Source organism: Melospiza melodia, chromosome 9 (assembly GCF_035770615.1).
Source record: "Melospiza melodia melodia isolate bMelMel2 chromosome 9, bMelMel2.pri, whole genome shotgun sequence".
In the NCBI taxonomy this organism is placed as follows: Eukaryota; Metazoa; Chordata; class Aves; order Passeriformes; family Passerellidae; genus Melospiza; species Melospiza melodia.
The window spans coordinates 27,481,932-27,499,318 of record NC_086202.1 but is presented as its reverse complement, the minus strand read 5'-3'; the positions used below and the strand labels follow the sequence as shown (position 1 = coordinate 27,499,318).

Here is a 17,387-nt window from a genome sequence, read left to right as displayed (position 1 = left end):
ATTAAACACAGTCCAAGATCTGTGAAATATGGATTCCTCCTGCCAGAAGCTAATTTTCATGTAACAAGTCAAAATCTTCTTGGAAAGAACTTATTTTGCTGAAAATGCCTATGGCTAGATGTCTTACATGATTTATTTCTATGACTTCAGTTTTATCCTAAAGCCTCACAAATCAAATCAACAAATAAAATGTGATGGAAGAGATCTGTGTAGTTTTATTTCTGGTTTGTTGCATTAAACTGATAAACAGGGAACTAGAAAAGAACAAGACATTCAGTGAATATTCAGCAGCTATCACAACTGATGAAAATTATTCCAGTCGCTGTATCAGGAAAGTTGAGATGCAGGAGAGGAAAGACTTAAGGTAAACCTCCTTTTATCCAGATGACCTGGAGGGTGGAGGAGGAGAATGTATGAATAATTTTCAGCTTTCTAATGACACTCCTGGAAGCTAAAACATCTCAGATTGAACACTCTCCTCCTGTGATGGCAGTTTGGAGTGACAGAGGAGTGTCTGCACATCAAGTGTCTACAGCAACAGAGGCAGATAAATAACTGCAGCCATGGTATCTTTTGAATTTGAATTTAGATGCTTGCTCTGAAATATTTCCAGATGTTCCTCAGCCCTTGCTACTGCCAAACCAAATGGACATCTCTTTGCCTTGACATAAATCAACATAGTTCAACAGATTTCAAAGATGAGTAGGTGTGTATAGCATCTATTGTGTCTCAAATCTGTAAAGAAAACTTACTGTTTGAACCTTCTTTGTTTGTCCTAGGCATGTGATCAAGATTTTTGACGAAACGTCTTGAAAAATCTACAGGTGATGATTTAATATTCATTAAATATGGGAAATGTAACACATTCAAGCTATAACTTCATCACTGGTGGACTGAGACATCAATTTTTTCTCCTACATATGCACCTTTCAAAATCTGATTTCATAAAAGGGCCCTAGACTTCTCAAATACTCTCTTTCATATTCTGCACTACCTCAAAGAGTTCCAAAAAATACTGGAGATACGACAATGTAAACCCATGGATTTTTTTTTTTTTTTTTTTTTCAAAAGAAGAAGATCCTTATCCTCTGCAGCAGGGGTAAGTGTAAGGAGAAAGAGCATATTTTGTTTCAGAAAAGTACTCCAGAGTACAAACTTTTCAGCCTCTTAAAAGCAAACTATAGAGATAAAAATCATAAATGGAACATATGGAAAATCATTTCCAGAAGGGATTTTCCCTGTGCATCCTTGTGCTTTGGAACACTTCATTTGTTAAGAACTGTGCCAATTTTATCTTCCACTTCTTGCAGACAGAATGTTGTTTATAGGAGTGATGTATTTACAGATATGTATATCAATTTGTGACAGCTGACCTGTCAAGATCAGTGCCTGAGAAGCTAATTTCCAGCATGGTTACAAACCATGAGTACTCCTGTTAAGGCCATTAGAGTTTAATTCTTTGTAGAAATATGTACAAATTTCCTACCAGAAGTCTGGAGCCAAAGGTTATACCACAGCCATCAGCTGATAGCAGATAAAGAGCTTTTCTATCTGATTATGAGAAACAACTGCTTGCAGAATCAGCACTTGCAGGATGTGTTAAAAAAAAAATAAAAATCAATGGTCTCTGAAACATGTATTTAATGGCAGTCTGGGTGAGATTTTTTGATTCTCAAGTTACCTGGTTATGTGAGTTCAAGCTTTGAAATCAGCTACTTTATGAAAGATTTTCAACTTAAAGCTTCCTAGCTTTTCCTTCTGAAACAGCCCTTTTGCTGGAATCCTCTAGTTCTAGCCATACAGCAGAAGATAAATCATACAGTAAAAGCTATCCAGAGGAAACAAATGTAGAATTCAGACAAAAAGGTAATTTGTTGGAAAATTCTGACTCAAAACATGCTTCCAATTTTAGTCAATATTTACTTCATTTTCAACTAGAACTGCAAGGAAGGGTTTGGAGAGAGAAAAGAACAATTTTTACATTGTTTTCACCCTCCACAAGAAACGCAGGATGAAACAGACACTTACTCAAAACACAAGCAAAACAAATGTCTGTAACAGGCCCAACCAAATGGAGATGCAAATTATCCCAAACTCCTAGTAAATACAGTTGAAAACAGACATTAGCAAATAAAGTGTTCAGTGTGTCTATGACAGTACTGAATGTGATTATCTACACTATTTTAGTTTACAATAATAATAATGTCCAAATAATGCATGTCGCTGCTATCTAACATAATTTTAAGTATGACACCATCCGAGGGTTCTTTGATTTCCTTTATCTGTGTACCCCATATCCTGGATGTGCCAAACCCTTCCCATGAAATATTGTTTTCCTTAGGAAGACCAAACATGATTCACATAAGAAATAAAAAAGATGATTCTCAGCAGATGCATATTAATGTTTGAAATGGTTACAGTTTATCCAGAGTATACATCTTCTATTTTACCAAAACCCAAAAACTTTGGGTAACTTTGTTGGAGCTAAGGTTACACAATTCAAAGAAAGTAAATTTGGGGACCACTTACTTGAAATCCAAAAAACTTCTAAGAAACAGGAAAGTGAAAAGAGTGCAAGGCAGGCAGTTCTCACACCACAAGACTGACACCTCCATATCAACCAGAGCATACCTTCTGTGAACACAAAAGCTGTTCTATCCATGGAGTTAAATAAATTAATCTATGGCACTCACAATCTAAAAATGCTTTTAGATTAAAGTTAGACTCAGATTTCACTTCAATGACAACTTGTTTCTTAACCTTGAAGTCAATAGAGTTTATGTCAAGTAAGATGTCCTTCTACCATGTATGTGTATTTTACACATTGGTGCCTCATTCCCTTTGCAAGCCTAACAATACAGCTAAAAGCAGATTTTAAGTGAATCTGGTAACAACACATAAACAAGAAAATTAATGTTTACAGGAGACAAATATGAAATAAGGCAGTGGGCCATTAAATAAATGGAGTAAATTGGTCACTTCTCTGTTACAATTCTAAGGAATAAAAGGAGTTTCACTTTAATCCTGAAACAAATTTAAATTTAATTTAAAACATTTAAGTCCACAATTCCTTTTCAAATTAAGTATAGCAGTATCTACAGAATTTTCTGCCATTCACAACAAGGTAGTAGTAGGACTCACAGTTTGAATTAGTAGTAGTAGTTAGAAACTTTCATATTTGTGCAATCCATAATAAAAGATGATTCAGAAAAAGAAAAGGTATCAAATCTTTTACTTGCAAGCAAATCCAGATACTGAACTACATATCAGGAATATTCTAACATTTCTACTCTAAAACATAAGCTTATCATCAATATAGGGATAAAATACTGGGTAAGATCACCAGATGAACTGATTTAAGATCATTCTGTGATCCAGCGCAACTCATCCCTGCTTGCAGTGAAACACCAGTGAAATACCACCTACATCCAGACATTCTAGTCTGATATTTTGCATGTTTTTGTATTAAAAATATATCTTGCTTCCAAACATTTGCAGTGTGACTGGAATACCTGTGCATCCACAGCCACAGAGAACTTCAAACACGTTAACATTACAAAGCAGAGGATTAAGAAGCCTGTCTCAAACGGTGCACAAACTCCCAGTCTTTGGGTGAAAATTTTGTGTCATCCTGCTCAATGCTCAAGAGGCTCAGTTTGCCATTCAGGGGCTGCATCTACTTGATAAAAGGTCAGAGAGGGGCAGGGAGACCATGGAAAGCTGCATAAAGTCAGAAAAAGGGCAGAGGAAAAGGCTGCCTCCCCTGGGGTTGCTTTGCCACTGCTGCTTCTACAAGGGGAACCTGGTCTTGTGTCCAGGACAGCAAAGGACACAGATGTTTCTGTTGATGCTTTAATGAGTCTTTAAGAATGCAACACCTTCAGGGAGAAGAATTCAATGTATTCCAATTTTTGTGCAATTTTTTTGCAAATTTATGGTGCTATATGGATGATAATAAAATTTCTCCAGAGAATCACAGGAAGATGAGCATGAGGCAGCAAGACCTAAAAATTACCAAGTCATTATGGAGAAACTTGACTGCTTTTTCAATAGTACTGTAGAATTAATAGGTAGCTGAAATGAAGAGGACAGTATGCTTGCATCTGAATTTTAGGTTTATTTCATACAAGGTCTCATGAACCCTCACCTAGGGATATTTGTCTCCTGAAAAATGATAATACCAAATGATTTACAGATTAGCTTCTATGGAACAATGGAGAATGATGTATCAAGATGAGAAGAAAAGTTCTGAATAGCTCACAGCAAGTCAATATTAAGATCTTCTTGACTAATAGCTTTTTTTACTGTTTTGGAACAGGAAATAGGAAATTACTAATTTTAAAATGCTTAAGATGCAAAGATATCTCAAAACTGGGGAGTGCTGAAAATATATCAAACTATATCAAACAGTGAGAAAAGTAAATAGGAGTGGTAAGAACTGCAACATGAAACAATAATGCACATCTTGCATAAGTAGAAGTGAACACTTATGGAACAGAAAAGTGGGAAATAGTCATATTTCAACTGAAGAAACAAAGGCAGAAATCAATGAAGAAGTTGCGCAGGGTGACAATGAGATGCAAATGACAATGAGCTTGTGAAACAGTACTGCTGCACAAGCACCACTGTGGTCCTGGACCCCCCATCTCATGGCACGGGCTGGACAGAGCAGCCCCAACACGGCTGAGAAGAATGTATGGTCTTAACACTGTGGGTAGCATCTGTCTGAACAAGGCTAGGCATGCTGGAAGAACATCAAGGGGGAACAAGACAACTGCTACTGTGATGGAGGATTCAGTTCATACAAAAAGGATGAAAGATGCAACTGTGAATATTGAAGATAATGATAACCATGAAAAGGGAAAATTAGAAACAAAACTAGATGTAAGGCAACAGAATGACTGCTGCAAACATATTGTAATCTACAGAGACCCTTTCACATGAAATATAAATTGTTTCCTAGAAACATTTATTCATTCTCAGTGAAGACTGTTAAATGAGAGATAGATAAAAGGCCAGGGGATTTTTTTACTATTTCTAAGCAAAACAATTTTTCATGGGAAGGATTTGGCACATCCAGGACATGAGGTACATAGATAAAGGAAATCAAAGAACCCTCTGGTGGTTTTTGAATTCACCAGAGATCCCAAATCCAAACACTTGTTTCACATAATTCTGGATCCCAGCCAAAGGTGATTAAGATGTTTTTTTTCCCGCATGGAACAATTTCCTTAAAGTCCCAAAGTGCAAGGTTTAACCTGTGATCCCCTCAGTTTGCCATTTCCCAAGTGAGTGGATTGATTCCTATCTTTAAGGCTGGTATAGGAACATACTATCCATGAAGTTAAAATATACTGGTGTAGTTTTTTCAAAGAATGTCATCATTCAGAATACTTGAAAACATCAGCTACTTTCATCTCCAAAAGAAAACACCATACCCTAGTGCTGAAACAAAGCCATTCCTAGAACTCAGCCAGGGAGAAATTCTGTCAGCAGTGCAGAGGAGCAATTTGAGGTTCCAGCCTACAACCCTTAACTCGGCAAGCCTACGTAACACCACCGAGTCCCGAGAGCCACACTTATATAAAGTTAATTGAGCATAGACCTAGAATAGAAAATAGAGAAAGTTCAAGAACGCTGAAGGAGGGATTTGAGTAGGAAAGAGCAATTGACCTGAACTGATATATCTAAGGAAACAGATATACACCACTGCTTGCCTGAGCAGCCAGCGAGACAAATGGCAAATGTCTAGGACTGAGATACCACACGAAGTCTGCCCTTGGAGCAGCACAATGCCCTTCAAATATGTGAGGGAATGGGGTCACAGTTAACAGAGAAAAGCAGCATTAACAGAGATACCACCATGTGGATAGTCCCACGAAACTCTGATTTAGAATTTAAGAAAACAAATCTCCAATTGTGCCAACAAAATGTACTTTGGCAAGAAGCTGCATAGTAACAAGCGGAGAATTTACACAAAATGGAATAAAAATTTCAAATTAATTCAAACAGCTCAAAACCAATGCAAAATGCTAAAAATTACATTGCATTGAAATAAAGTGCAAATTAGTATCAGAAGTGTATTTTTGCCTTATAAGTTCAATGGCAGTACTTAACTGCTATTATCTAGAGAGTAACTAGATAGCATATGGATATGGAGTCTCTCTCTCTATGTCATTTACAATAATTCCTACCTAATAGGAATAGGTAGGGAAAACCTAGAGGGGAAAAATGACATTAGTTAACCCAAAACTGTAAGGCTAGTTTAGGACAGAGGACTACCAGCAGAGGCTTTGGTAGAGGTTTTTCAGCATCAATATTCTTACTCTCTAGAAGCCTGTGTATTTATTCAGGTCCTGCTCTTCAAATTCTGCTATTAACTGCAGCTAACAATTTCAACCCTACCTATCATAACTCAGCAGTATCTTGCTCCATTTTTTTTATGGTCCTTCATTGCAGAGAATATCAAATATTTTGACATGAGATGAAATGTTTTCCCTTACATTTTTCACCAGCCAAAGCTCAATTCAATTAAATGTAACGACCATACTATTAAAAGCCAACTACTTTACATATAATAGAGCTCTACAACATAAATGAAGATTAGACACATGATGTCTTATACTACTAACGCTAAGGAAGACAAGGTATTCTACTACTTTCTACAGAACTGTGACTGAGGAGTTTCATGCAGAATTGAAGGAATGGGGTTTTTTAACCCTAAAGGTTTTATTAACACAGTGTCAGACTTCTTGGGAATAGATCAGCACCATATACTTTATATTGCACATGCATCACATTTAATATTATGTTGAAGGGCATCAATTATGAGAATTATCTGAAATAAGATACTGCTCCATTATGTATCAGATTGAGATATTATTTTGCTAGCAGGTAATGAAGCAGCATTGATACCAAATCAGGGTTTCTCCTCTTTCCATATTGTGATAGCTGGTGAACATCTCTGACCTCCTACACGACACAGAAAAACACCTGTGTTCTACTGTGCTGAGCCTGGGCAATGCTTGTCTGGGGCAGCAAATCTATACTTGGCAGAAAAAGGAGCTAAAACAACATAACAAGATAAATGTCTTCTGTAATTCATTATATAAAGTATAAATAGGCCATCTTCAGCTCTGCTAGAATAAATTGCTTCAATTAATACTAGTCTTTGAAGGAGCAGTGACTGCAACATGCTGATGTTATTAGTGCAGCAACACAGGCACTGTGAAAGATGTAGTACTAAATGAAGCAATCATGAGAGTGATGAAAACAATATGAACAAGAATCTTATCCTCTGATGGCTTCTTTATGAAGTGCAGGGAAGTATTACTCCATCCCAAAATTTTTTGTATTTAATTTCCCTGACATAAAATCAAAATGTGGCAAAGGTGTTGAAAATAAATTTGAGGTATTTTCTATGAGACTCTCACAGGCTCCTCTCTTGAAAAGCAGGCAGGAAACTTCCACTCCTGTCCTCCTGCAGTTTTGCCACTTTTCAAGGCTTTAAGATACAAACAATGTGCCATAGTGTAGAAACACTGTTTTTTCATTGTTTTTCTCTGTTGTTGAATCAGATGGCAGCATTGCCATAGCAAAAGGTGTGTGTACAGCACCACAACTCTTTTAAAGGTCAAACAAACTGTGAGGACCCAAGATACTGCTGAATCAGGCACTACCCAGGGGCATTGTAAATTATCCTTTGATATGAACAACCAGGTCTTTAAGCATAAAATTAAAACTGATAAGTAATCATAAAAGCGAGACCCATCCAGGTATAAAATCCTCAACAGCTGTCACAAGTTACTGGCTGAAAACACATTGCCACTGGGTTACCTATTTGAAAGGCAAACAAGCCCCTCTTCCTTTTCCTGCAGTTTAAAAGACAAAGTCATTGTCCAGTGAAATCCAACATGTCCTGGACTCCAATGATACTCTGAATGCTACAGCCAATTGCTGAACATCAGGTAGCTCAGGAATGGCTGCTTGTGGACAAAACTGAACCAATTCCCTTTACCACTACTCATTATGTGGAGGTAAAGTGGAAACAAATCCATTTCACACAGAGAACAGATTGTTTTCAAAGCTATGAAATGCTTTTTGGTAGCAAATTACTAGCTTTTGAGAGCAGAACTATCCTTGTTATTTATGCAATAGTGACCTCAGCAGACTGTTTATAAACAAAAAACCCTCATCATGGAAAAGTTGGGTCTAACAATAAATACAAACTCATGCTGATTTCCTATAGGTTCTTGTCCTGCTCTATGGAGTGTAGTAATGCCAAATAATGTCCTGTTGTGCCGTTCTAAGAATTTTACTGGGAAGGGAAATCAAGGGAGGCTTGCACAGCTGGACAGTTGTCAGGACCTGTTTTTCAGTCCTTCTACACGAGAGCTCTGCATGTAGGAATTAACAAGCATGCTACAATGGGCTGTATCAAACCTGCTCTTTTTTTGCCATTCTTTACTGTGTTTCTTGGCTACTGTCTGAGCTGAATGTTTTTGATGTCTCACATTTAAGAAACCCACCCATATTTCTGCAGCTCTAACAACAGAACTTTTTATAGCCTGGCCCTTAAGGTACAGACCATCATGTTATTTCACCAGCTGTGATTTTCATCTTCTGAAAAAGCCTGGCCACCATGAATCACTTTCTGATTCTGGTTAAAGGCACTGAGTCATCTCAGAATGAAAGCAAAGTTCAGTCCACTCTCTGGTATCACCTATCAAGCCTGTTCTCAATCCTATATGGAAAACTGCTCCTCTCTCAAACTCCAGACACTTATGAAAAGCTCCACAACATCAAGAGTAATTTTTTGTAGGAACTTATTTAAAAAATAAGTATTGGCATTATCTAATTACCACATGATATTTTGTTGGCCTTGATATAACAAGGACAATGTTCTAGAGAAAAAGCCACTTTGCATTTTAGTTCAAAGAGTGTGGATTCATAAATGGAAAACAACTACAAAGAGGTCAAAGTCTTAGATGAATTTTTGATACTTAAAAATTACAATTAAAAAGCTCCACTCTGTCTTGACATCAGTAAAAACCTTAAGTGCCAAAGCTTCCCTGCTAAAGAGTTTAAGTGAATTTTGACCAGATCTGGTTATTGGCACTGGAATCTACATCCACGTCTATGGAACACAGAAAATTACTGTAATAAATTTGAAAGTTCCATTTTTACCAAACTCTCCCTTATTTTGATTTTTACAATATGATTTCATCTTTATTCTCACTACTCACAGAATGTGACACAAAATGGCTTAAATGATTTGCAGGTATTTTTTTCCTCTACAGCAAAAGCCACTGAGTAAAAAAATCATAACTTGGTGTTTGGTAATGGATAATTGCCTCTCCAAGAAACAGAAGAGCTGTAGATAGTATTAAGCAAAACATGAATTTTCTTCTCTGTAATGATAGGCATTTAATGGTTTTAATTAACAACAAGCTATATTGAGACAGCTTTCAAAAATATATTTATCCCTTGGGCTTTGTTACATACATAGAACAGGTTTTGTAAGGCAAATAAAATCAGCTTGCTCACAAAACCAATTAGCCAAGAATATACAAACACCAGATCCACAGATATTATAGTTTATATAAATGATGTACCAGTTGCTAAGTATTCACAAGGAACATAACAATACACTTAGCTAATCTTTGCAGTGTTCTTATAGAAACTGTGGTGGGCATGAATAATACTTTTCCATGTTACTGTTTACAAACCTTTTGTTTACAGCCTATTGCCCTGCTTCAAATCAACATTCAGGAGAATTTTTAGCTTTTAAAAAAATACTGGACAATGAGAACTTCTTAGCAATTTTGCACGCTGACAGACAGTGCACACGAGGTATATAAGAAAGATTACAGTAATAAATACTTTCTCCCAGCTCCACAAACTGCCACATACCAGCAAAACTCCATCACTAGAAAGGATGTGGTAATTTCAGCAAAGTAGTCAAAGGTAAGAAATAAAAGCAGGTAAGAAATGCAGCTTGTACTATGTGTAATGCTTAAAGGCTGCCCTTTCAGATTCCTTGCCGCAGCTTTAAAAATAAACACTGATCTCCAGGAAGCTTTATTAGAGTTCCCTACATCATTTGTTTAGGAGGATTCAATAATTTAGTAGGTTTATGTAATTACTACAGAGCTTATTTAATATTGCACCTGATGTGTTGTTGTTTTCCAAGCCTTGAGAAAAGCTTCTAGAAAGGTCAAAGCTGATCAAATTAGAAAACAAGACATGATTTATGTGTGGTCCCAACTTCTCAGAGGAGGGAGAGAAACAATTTGGGCCCATGGAGGGCCACAGACAAGCAGCAGAATCTCTGCTGAGGGAAAGGCAGCAGCTCTCTGGGAATGACCCAGCGGTCAGACCTCATTTGAAGATCAGCCTACCTTAAAACATTACAAGATTTATTTCCACACTCTAAATGGCTCGTGGTCACTGCAGGGCAGGTGGTTTTTCAACAATGAACAGCAGAGCATTTGTACACAGAATTGGGGCTAAAATGGGCAATGCCCTCAGAGAAATGCGGATACAGAAATATGGCAAAGAATTACCAAAAACATATCTGAGGAGGAAAAAACCACACACATTACATTCATTAAATCCCTTTTTTACTGCCTTAACCTGATATTCTTTCTGTTGCTATGGTGATTGTTATCCAGCCATTTATACATTTAAAGAAAAAAAGTCAGTATTCCCTCTTATGAAATTCAAAGTGTGAGAAATATCTCCTTAATGCAATATAAAGACTATTTCCTCAGTGGACCCATCAGGCATTCATTTTCCTAAGGTCTTCTGAGTCCATTTAAACTTCTCTGTTCCACACATTTTGTGGCAATGAATTTCAAAATATAAGCAGGCAGTCTCTGAAAATGTACTTCCTCTTATAGTTGTAAGCTGCCTACCAGTTCACTTTATTAAGTATCATCTAGGTTCTCATTACAAGAAAAAATGAATAATTCCTCCCATTTCATCTTTTATTTCCTTATTTCCAATCTCTTTATTTCCTAAGCACCTAGACACACTTCCTCCTTTTGTCTGCTTACTCAGCCAAAAAATTGTGGCCTGTCTCTTCATATAGAAGCAATCTGATATCTCTAGTCCCCCTTCTACCTCTTATATATATTTTAGTTCTTCCATATATTTTTTGAAAGGGGAAAAGAAATAAAAATCACCAAAAAAAAACCCCAACTCAATCCAAATTATAAAGACTGGTCAAAAATCAGCCAATGGAAAATTGGAAGACTGACATAGGAAAGACAACTTTTGAGTGCATTATTAAGCCTATGTTTTAAAGATATCTTAGAAGAGTTGCCTTAGAAATCTTCAACACTGCATTTCAGCATTAAAATGCAGAAACAGCTGAACAATGAAAGCAGAAAGCAAATGTCACCAATAGAAACTGTATATATTTAGATAATATATACTTAGGAAATGGAAAAGAAATTCTTACCTATTACATGCACAGTAAAATGTAGAATTATTCAATGTTGCCTGGAAAAAACACTTTCATTTATTATAAAAAAATGATAACACCATCCATTGTATTTGTTGGGAACTCTTCCTAAATCCCTTCCCTGGCATAAGCAGAAGGTGGTACATACAAAGTAGAAAGCTATGAGCTGCAGTGATCCCCCTCCTCTCAGTAGGTCTACAGTAAAATTATTTGTTAGTTATTACTGCCCACAGCTCTTCATAAAGTTAAGGGGAATTTGCAGCAACTGCTGAATTTCCAGTATTTCTTTTCCATGAAGTACATCAGGCCTCTACAAGTGGTCCAGCTAATGTGGGTTTTTTTGTAACTCGCAGAATTGCTATAGATCCCAGGATGTCTGAAGACTACAGACTTTCTTCACAAATCAAATTAATTAAGGGAAATCAACAGTGTGTTAATAATTATGTGGGTTTTTTCAACATCTCCATGGTAAAGTATTCCCAGCTGCTTTGGAGCAGGCTTGGGACAAGCCCTGGTGGCTGAAAGGCCCTACAATCTGTTGGCTGCCCATCAACTTAGTAGCTTGTGATACGTGAGTGAAAACTTGGCCATTACTGAACTCTCAGGGCCTGCATTAGAGACTGACAACGAGTTTCACTGCAGACTTCAAACTGCAGCAGCTGCAGGGAGGGATGAATGGATGGGTGACAAATACAATCACCACATCAGCCCAGGAGATGCTACTAAAATGCTGCTTATTAGCACTGCCAAGGTGACACTTGAGAATCTGTGCTCTGTTGGACCTACAAAACTGACACAGTCCAGGACTGGGAAGAAACTCCAATAACTGAGATCTTTACAGAACTGGCAGCTCAGACCATACAAAACTACATCTTTTCATTGCTCAGAAGCAGAAGAAGGTCTCCTACACTAAGGGCTGTCAGCCTTGTACCAGCACAAGTACACAATCATTTTTAGAATTCCAGGAGGGGAAAAAGATTGACTCTTTCTCATCCAAAATATATTGAAAAGCCTGAAGGCTAGAAAGATGGGTACACAGGTCACAGACCCTGCATCCCAAGAGTGACAAGATGCAACTCTTCAGGAGGTCCTTCAAAAGGCAGATTAGAGACAGCTCCCCCAGTGGATGACTTTTCCTTCACCCTGCTGAGTAACACAGGCTAAATCTAAGATCATAAATGAATTAGCTAAAATTTACTCCTGCAAAAATATACCCCTTCCCACATTCACCTAGGGCTGTCATAAAAATGGCATTTCTTCATGTCTCCTTTAGGAAGCACCCAGCTGTCACTAAATATATATATATGATCTACATGATACATGTAGACAGATATATATGTATATATGTATGCATAAAGAAGCCTGTGCAGTTATCCCTCATAAGAATCTGTCTGAGTTTAAATTGCCTTTCAGTACTAAATGTCACAGTCACTATAGAGAGCTACAATTTAAAAAAACTTCTAGGACTGAAAATATTTTTCTCAATACTCCTAACTAGTTTTCATAGGTTTTTTTAACCTAGTTACTTGTTCTTTTGAGATGCTTTTATCTCCTTATGCCAGTTTTCCTGGTCTTGAATTGGTACTGCATCAGTTAGGAGAAAGAATATCAGATCTCTGAAAAGCAGGAGTTGGCTGTTAATGTGAATAAATCTCATGTTAATGACTTTCATCAGGGCTTCAGTCTGTGTTAGTCTGGCAACATTACAGAGGCTGCATGTGCACACAGAAAATCAAAGAGAACCAAGGCTTAATTGTATAATGGGCTGCATAACAACATGTCAGAACCTTTTGGTTAAGGAGTCTCACAAGGCTAAGAGACCAGCAATCCCATCAAGCAATGACAGCCACCAGCACATCACCCCTAGCCCCTAACAGCCCACCATATCAACACAGATTTCTTCGTAGGCACGATAAAGGTCACCTCGTGGATGCTGGACAAAGTGCTGACACTACAGCTCATGCAAGATTTCACATTCAATATTCCTCAATAAAATAAACTGACACTCTTCCCATCCCTGGCAGACACAGCTTAGGATCTGATAATCATTTCAATGATGGTGTAAATTACCACAGCAGACTGGCTATTACCGTGTTCCAGGCTATCACACTAAACCAAAGAGATGTAAAAAGACTAACATCAGACTCATGCTCTGATCAGATTTCCTATGTAACAAAGTAGTTGTAGATGAAAAAAATAAGGAAAAAACGAAAAGAAGGTGTATTATACTGGCTTTCTTGCTCTTTACAGATTTTGTATTTTTAACTTTTTCCACTGAAGTGCAAAACTGAATTGAAGCCTGCCATGAATACATTCAGGAACCTCAACAGATCTGCACTCATTTTGTTTGTGCTGACCTGTAGTCCTAATGCTTTTTGTTGCTTTATAATAAACACATTATATGTTGCAACACAAACCAAAGGCATCTACCTCCCACTGCCACCATTCCTGAGTCATAATTCCTGATATCCATGCTCTAGATCTTGTTACTTTTTTCCCAGGACACTTGCCCTAATATAACAAAAGCAGGAAACTTCGCAGGCTTACTTCACACCGCGCAATTCCAGCTGTGGAACTGCTCCTCAAGAATTGGCACTCATTTAATTTGTTTATGTATGACCTACACAAGTTTTGTCATGGCCAAGAAAAAATTCTGGCTAAGCATCTGAACATCACTAAATTTGGATCAGTTCTGTTAAGGCTGTGATCCAAGTGGCTCCCTCAGTTTAGGGAGTGCCTTAGGCTCCTGATTCCAATTCCACCTTGCCTGCCACTAGGGTGGAATTGGAAACAGGAGCAGTGCTTCATTTTATAGTTCAAGGGGCAACAATATTTCATAACTAGTCCTAATCCAACATGAAGATGGATGCAAAAGTGAGGAGAGGAAGTTGGAGCCTTAATTTTTCATGAGAGGATTACGATGAAATATTATCATCATATGATATATTGATAAGATATGTGCAGTTCCTGCATTCCTATCAGAATGAGCAACAGTTCTTCCACTGCTGTAACAATTTGATTTCTCCTGGTTTCAACATGACAGTGATACTGGAATTGATTTAAGTGCATTAATGCTACTGGAAGTCATAAGGGCTTTTGGCAGAACCCATACAATGGGAAGAGATCACATGTTCCATTATGCTGATGATGTTGAAAAGCAAAGTGTGCCAGACAGAACCCACCCCACACAACCCCAAACCTTTAATTAAGAAAGCCTGATATTAAGTTGTACTCAATTACAACATGTGTAATTTGCCACTGTGCTCCCAGAGCTAGTCCATATGCTTGTGAGGCACCTTTTCAAACCCTCTTTTGGGCACACTATGACTATCATACAATGCACTTGTATTATAATTAAATTTAGTATAATTACTTTACAGAGTGATCAGTGACAGTCTATTGTTCAGGAAGAATTAATCCTTTGAGCCTTCCAACATCATTTTAGTTCCTGGTTCTAAATGAGATTTCAAAGAATGTAATTTATAATAACCAAAATCCCCAATGCATACTTTAATATAGCCTTCCTTTGTTACAGCAGCACACTAGTAAAATGCTTCTGAGTTAGAGCACTCCTGGTGTACTGATTTACCTTGGCTGCACAGGATCAAACGGGGAGGGAAACAAGCAGGAATGCTTCACTGATCACCTTGATGCCTTCTCTTCCTTCCTCCTTCCCAAACCACGGGTGCTCTAGAACCCTTTCAGAACCAATTCCACTAATAAAATAGAATCCTTCCCCTAGGAGAATGCTTGCCTTTCCAGAAGCAGCCCAAGAAATCCTCCCATCTGAAACATTATTAATTCATGAATATATTTAAAGGAGGTGTGATGACTGGACTTGAGAAAAAGCTGGAACTGCTACCATACGAGACTCCAGGAAGTTTGATTTCCTTCTGAAATGAGATGCTTTTCCAAAGAGAGGAATCTAAGTTGGGCAGTGTCAAAACATTTTGTTCAGACATTTTTAATTCAAGTAAAATGTTTTGACAAAGTGGAATCCTTGGAAAAATCCTTTGCAGATTTCATCTATTCCAGTACTGAAACCTATTTCCCTGTATCCACTGCAATCCTAGTTCTCAATTTCTTTCTCTGGACCAGTTGTAAAGCATATTACATATCCCACTGAATAAATTCCTCCAGTTGCACTCCAGTCCCTCAGGACTACCATGCACAGGAAATATATGAGAGAACCTGACCCACAGTACAAGGCAGAAGATATTTAAACAGTTCAATATTGTGGTGGGTTTTTAATTATCTTGTCAAAATTAAACCCTTCAGGCCAGTTAAGAAATTCTAAATTTCAGTTTAATATCTTTTTACCAAAATAAAAGCTTTTCTTGTGCAATTTTATCCACCAGAACATCATTGCAGTGAAAAACTGCCAACTGTAGCTATCACTACAGCTGAATTTCTTGATGTGATTTGTTTTTTTCTAAATACCATGTTAAAAAGCTCTCTTTCAATCCACTTGACTAATTAAGATTTCTCAGCTATTAAGGCTCAGTCCTTTTTACTTTCAGCAAGGTTTATTTGTGAAATCAATGATGCTGGCCACAGATCTTCTCGAGGTGACATTCCAGGAAAATGTCACTGTTAGGATGATTGGCACTTAATAATATGTGGTATTGAAACTGCATCAAAAGACATGGTAGAACATATTTTGGGCAAAAACCTGAGAAAATCTGGGAATTTCACACTTCTGCCACCTAACAGATAGAACAAAAATTTTTGACAGAAAGCATATAAATTCTTTTTTTTATTGGCTGAGGTAATTTAGCAAGGTTAGAGAAAACCACTGGCAATCGTTCTGCTCCTGCACCGTGCATGAGGTTAGCTGGCTTATGAGTTAAGTTTGTGAACCTCAACTGCAATGTCACCAGCAAGTGAGAGTTAAACTTCTGAGTTTTCAGATGCCAGAGTACTACGACTACACCAGATCTCTAATTTTGAAGATACAAATCTCTTGAAATTATCTTCCTGTCTTTTTGCAGGGAGCTATGAAGAGAAATATTTGTTGGAAAACATAAGAGGTATCAAATGCATTTTCTGGGAGAAACAGAAGGTTTTTGGTACTGAAACTCAAAACATGATTGCTCAGCATTCAGCTTACCCTCTTCCCTATGGTCAAGTGTTTGGTAATGAAGAGAGGGACATAAGCAAAGATAAAGGAGGAAATAGAAGTGCCGGTGGTAGCTAACTTAGTGGCAACATCTGCAGCTCCCATCTGACTTCTTGCTGAACATCAACAGTAAGATAATCAGGTTCATCAACTTTTCCCTCCATAAAGATCTGGCCACTGCTATCCATACATCAGAAAAAGCTCTAATACACAAGAATAAATGCAGAGAATGAAAAAACGTAGAACCTTCAGCTGGAACAAAAGCCATCAACTCTGCATGTTAAATGTCAGTTGCACATTATGATCCTTCCTCCTGCAGGTTCCCTGTCAACTCTCCATGATAATTTTAAAGTTTTATATTAAAATATTCATTTCAAATGTTCTTCACAATCAAATCACTCACTGCGTAAAATTTCAAGTATATTTTCATATATGAAATAACACCAGAGGCATTCTTCTAAGACAGTGCAGATCACTAGACTTGGGTTACATCCCAAAATTGGGGATCAAGCCTTCTTCATCAAGAAAATTGAGCTGTGAGACAAATTTTCTCAGGTGAGGAGTAAAATAAAGTAAATGCATATTTCAAAAAATCCCAAACAAAACCACAAACACATCACTTCCTTTGAAAAGTACACTGACAAACTTAATACTAATTTACTATAGAAATTATACTGAAAGTAACACAGCTTTAAAAAAAAAAGCAGCTAGAAAAGAAAAGATGACAGGCAGCTTTGTGAGGACCTGATACAACTGATGATACTGTGTAGTAGATGGACATAAAAGAGAAAACATGAAAGT

General features: G+C 37.4%; 1 protein-coding gene across 6 annotated transcripts in view; it reads right to left on the bottom strand.

The window, feature by feature from the left end:
• The window catches only part of GRID1 (glutamate ionotropic receptor delta type subunit 1), a 489,017-nt gene that overhangs the window by 54,011 nt on the left and 417,619 nt on the right, over positions 1-17,387 (bottom strand). The window lies entirely within an intron of this gene.